Here is a 4,913-nt window from a genome sequence, read left to right as displayed (position 1 = left end):
AAAAATATCCGCACATCTCCCGCTCTAACCCTTCCCCACTCTAAGCAACTATCCCTAAAACCCTCGTTCTTCTTGTTTTGGAAAACAGAAATTGTCAAGGTATGGCCACCCTAGTTTTTTTTTTCCTTCTTAATTATTTCGATTTTTGCCATGCTTTCCTAGGATTCTTGATCGAGAATAGTTCCTTTCACTTTCATCATTACATTATGACAGTGAAATGGCAATCCCGACTTTCTATATTGATAAGTGCCAAGAATTTAAAAGATTGCCAAATTCAAAGCAATGAATTAGGAATCTCTCCTATGGAGGGCCTTTTTCGTATATTTTAATTCCTATATTTGCCTTTTGTAATCTGTTTAAATTAGTTTGTTGTATGGAAATTAGTAGTTGAATCTTAATTCTGTAGTACTAAGCCTGAACAAGCCTTTTATATTGCCTATATTTTCCTTTTGTAATTTGTTTAAATTAGTTTTTCTATTTTCTTGTATATTGTATATTCTTCATTACCTTCATTTGCGGATTGAGGAATATGCTCCAAATTTATGTTGCAGCATGGTGATTAGGTTCATTCTTTTTAACTAAACCGAATTTGTCTTTTCAGGCACTTGTGTTATGGGCATCAATGTAGAAACAAACAAGTGTAATAATCATGAGGTATGTATGATACTTCACTCTTTCTGAAAACAAAATCAATTGGATATACTGCCTAGTGAAGGATGAAATGTTTACAAAATTCTTGTTAAAATCTTTAGGACTTTTGAAATTTTATTTAGAATAATAATATTTTACTCTAGTAATGTTTGTTATATGAAACGGGTGTGATGTTGAACTGGTTTAGCTTATGCTCTTTTCTTGAGCAGATAAATATGAGAATATAATTTTTTTGGCAGTTACGAACTTAAGAATTTACAAGACTTCAGACTTGAAAACACCTAGTTATCAGATACTAAGAAGAAATGCAGCTTATGAGGTTGATAGTATTTTCTTATAGTGTTGTGCTTCAAACTAAGAACTGCTAAATAAGACATGTTTTGAACGGTTTGTAGTTTTTTGGTATATATATTGCACTAATAATCTGAAGGTTTTAAAGAAGCAGGTTGTTGTTTCTGGCAGAATCTTACCCTACAAAAGGAAATGTTATTTAGTTCAAACGTGATTGACAAGTCCCAACTAACTAATGTACTAAACTTATGGTGTGAATATCATTTTTTATATACCGTTAGAATTTATGACTCCATAGTTGTAGAAACAGAAGGTGGCAGTCTTGCAAGATTAAGAGGGTAACATGGCAATCTTGCTGGATCAGGAGGTGGTGTCACCAGGTGAAATAATCGATGGAGTTCTATAAGATATTATTTTGTTGCGTTCTTCTTGATATCCACAAAAACAACAATTTCTTTCACGCACAGGGTACAAATACAATCGGCTAATGTCTTTCAATTCGCTATCGGAACCTGGTATTAGAAAAGCATTGGAGCACTTATGAGTTTTCATTTCTCTTCACTGTCCGCTGATGGTTGTCATCCCTAACCAGACTCACATTAGCTAGTTTTTTTAGAACTTTATTATTCGTGTTGTAAAAGAATTATGTAATGTGGATCTGTATGAAATTATTCTTTTTCTTGTAAAAAATATCGTATGTTTTGAGTATAACAACATTTTAGTATTCTACTTTATCTTGAATGATATTGTTGAACCTTTAATTATTTATTCTTACTAATGTATATCATTTATTTAAAAAAATTAAAAATATTTTGCTAATTTTTTTTATATATTTGATGATATAATATGGATTGTTAGCTACAATACATAAATTCTTGTGGCTAAAGTTGATCATGACAAATTCTTCAGTTTATTGCTACGAAATTATGGAATTCATAGCTAAAAGTATGAATTCTTAGCTACGATATAAAAATTATTGTGGCAAATACTTTAATGTGTTGCTATGAAATTTTGAATTCATAGTTAATCACAAGTACTATTGCTACGGGAATAAATTATAAGTTTAGCCACGAAAGTTGAGCTTGCGTGACAAACAAATTAAATTTTTTGCTACAACACAAAATCTTATGGCTACAATATGAAGATAGCTACAAATTTTATTTGTCGTGGCAAAAGAATAAAATCACTTGCTACAAGTATATTTTTTGTGGCAAGATATTTTTACCATTACAGCTACAACATAAAATTTTTTATGGCAATAAGTATTAGTCCTTAGCCATGGATCATGTAAAGTCTGTAACTAACTTTTAGCTACGCTACATTTTGCTACGAATGCTACGGAAAAAAATATTGTGGCTAAAGTGTTTAGCCACGGAAATTTTTATATTTAGCTACAATATATTTCGTAGCTATAAATGCATTATGTTGTAGTGCCTACTCATAAATATTTATGAGTCATTTCTTAATTGGGGGCCTTGTGCCATATTTTTTGAAGGGAAGAAGGGGTTAATCTTATTCACTTATTTTATTAATTAACTAGGTAATGTCCCGTTATCCAGTAATTAATCAATTACCCGTATACTTAAGAATTATCTCAAATTACTTAAAATTCTATTTATTTTTAATATACTTTATACATCGTACTACCGTGGTCATATAGTATCTTGCATGGTACTAATCCATAATTATCAGGTATTATCGCTCGACCCGTATTTTATCCCAAATCGGTCACCTTCAATGAAACTCGTTTTCTTTAATTTGTGTGCCTTTTATCCTTCATGACACTTACTTATCGCTTGTTATAAATATAATAAATACTTTAACCTCAAGATAATCACATCCCTGAGTCCACGTCGGTTAACCGAAGACGAAATTTTAAAGTACAAAAATGCAAGATGTAACATCCTTCCTCCCTTAGAAACATTCGTCGTCGACAGTTTAACTTTCCGGGATCTATATAACCTTGGCAGAGTTGCCTTTGTAACAATACTACTACCCACTCTTCCTATAGAAACTTAATAATTTAACGCCACATAGGATCACAATCATCAATAACGACAATGGCCTCACACGACCAATGACAATAACTGACACCAGAATGCATACACGTACCTTAAGGTTATGACGTCTCAGTCGGACCCTTCTCTGGAGGAGGAAATAAGTAGGGATATCTAGGCTTCATGCCTTCCTCGGCCTCCCAAGTCATTTCTTCCACACTATTGTTTCTCCAAAGTACTTTTACCGAAGTTATGTCTTTAGTTTTCAATCTTCGAACATGTCTGTCTAGTATAGCAATGGGAGTTTCTTCATATGATAGTTGCTTTATGACCTGAACGTCGTCAACTGACACGATTCTGGAAGGATCTCTGATACGTTTACAGATCATAGACACATGAAAGATTGGATGTACAGACTCCAAGTCCGAAGGCAAGTCTAACTCATATGCTACCTGGCCTAACTTGCGTATGATCCTATGGTCCAATGTACCGAGGGCTAAGTTTTCCTTTCTTTCCGAACCTCATGACACCTTTTATTGGTGATACCTTCAGGAATACCCAATCGTCAACCTGAAATTCCAAGTATCGCCGTCGATTATCTGCATAAGACTTCTGACAGGCTTTGAGCTGCTAATGGTCTTTCATGTATAAGCTTAATTTTCTCGATTGCTTGTTGTACCAATTCTGGTCTTACTAACGTAGTTTTCTCAACCTCGAACCACCCTATAGGCGATCTACACTTCTGTCCATATAAAGTTTCGTATGTAGTCATCTGAATATTGGAATGGTAGCTATTATTGTATGCTAACTCAATAAGCGACAGATGATCATACCAGCTACCCTTGAAGTCTATCACACAAGCTCGTAACATATCCTCAAGTGTTTAAATAATACACTCAGTCTGTCCGTCTGTCTAGGGATGAAATGTTGTACTAAGACTTACTCGAGTCCCCAATCCTTTTTGGAAGGACCTCCAGAAGTTAGCTGCAAATTGAGTTCCTCTATCCGAGATAATAGATATAGGGACACCATGCAGTCGTACTATTTCCTTAATATAAAGCCTTGCATAATCCTATGAGGAATATATAGTCCTAACGGGCAGAAAATGGGCTGACTTTGAAAGCCTATCAACAATCACCCATATCGAATCAAACTTACGTTGGGTACGAAGTAAGCCCACGATGAAATCCATATTGATTACTTCCCATTTCCAAGTTGGGATTTCCATAGCCTGTAATAACCCACCAGGTTTCTGATGCTCAATCATAACCTGCTGACAGTTAGGACACTGAGCAACAAACTCCGCTATATCCTTTTTTATTCCGTCCCACCAATACACTTCCCTGGTATCATGATACATCTTTGTCGCTCCGGGATGGATAGAATAACGAGAATAATGAGTTTCTCCCATAACCTGTCGACGCAGCCCTGCAACATTAGGCACACATAATTGCCTTCGATATCTGAGGACCCCATATTCTATAATTTCAAATGGTGTCTTCTCCTTCTGAGGGGTGGTATCCCTATAATGAACCAACACAGGATCCTCGTACTGGCATTCCTTTACTTCATTTACTAAAGAGGATGTTGTCGTATCCTGAATAGTAATTCCAATACCACCTGAGTCTAGTAACCGAACTCCAAGACTAGCTAGCTGATGAACCTCATGGGCTATTTCCCTCTTTTCTAGCTATAAATATGACAGGCTACCCATAGATATACGGCTGAGTGCGTCGGCTACTATGTTTGCCTTCCCCGGATGGTATAAAATATTAACGTCATAGTCGTTAAGTAACTCCAACCATCTCTTTTGACGTAAATTCAATTACTTTTTCTTGAAGATATACCGGAGGCTCTTATGATCCATATAGATATCAACATGAATTCCATACAAGTAGTGCCTCCATATCTTTAGTGCATGAATCACCACGACTAACTCTAAATCGTGGGTTGGGTAGCTCTTCTTGTGCTTTC

General features: G+C 35.2%; 1 long non-coding RNA gene across 4 annotated transcripts; it reads left to right on the top strand.

Annotated features, from left to right (window-relative positions):
• On the top strand, positions 1-1,674 carry LOC104230980 (uncharacterized). Of its 4 annotated transcripts, XR_011406534.1 has the most exons (4): positions 1-99; positions 602-654; positions 1,241-1,322; positions 1,410-1,674. It is a non-coding gene; the product is annotated as an uncharacterized lncRNA (long non-coding RNA). The 4 variants fall into 4 exon arrangements; XR_011406536.1 differs by having other exon boundaries at positions 1,253-1,674; XR_011406535.1 differs by having other exon boundaries at positions 1,247-1,674.
• Positions 1,675-4,913: the final 3,239 nt, after the last annotated feature.

This window comes from Nicotiana sylvestris, chromosome 4, assembly GCF_000393655.2.
Source record: "Nicotiana sylvestris chromosome 4, ASM39365v2, whole genome shotgun sequence".
In the NCBI taxonomy this organism is placed as follows: domain Eukaryota; kingdom Viridiplantae; phylum Streptophyta; class Magnoliopsida; order Solanales; family Solanaceae; genus Nicotiana; species Nicotiana sylvestris.
Note: the sequence above shows the minus strand (reverse complement) of the source record. Positions and strands in the feature narration are given on the sequence as shown.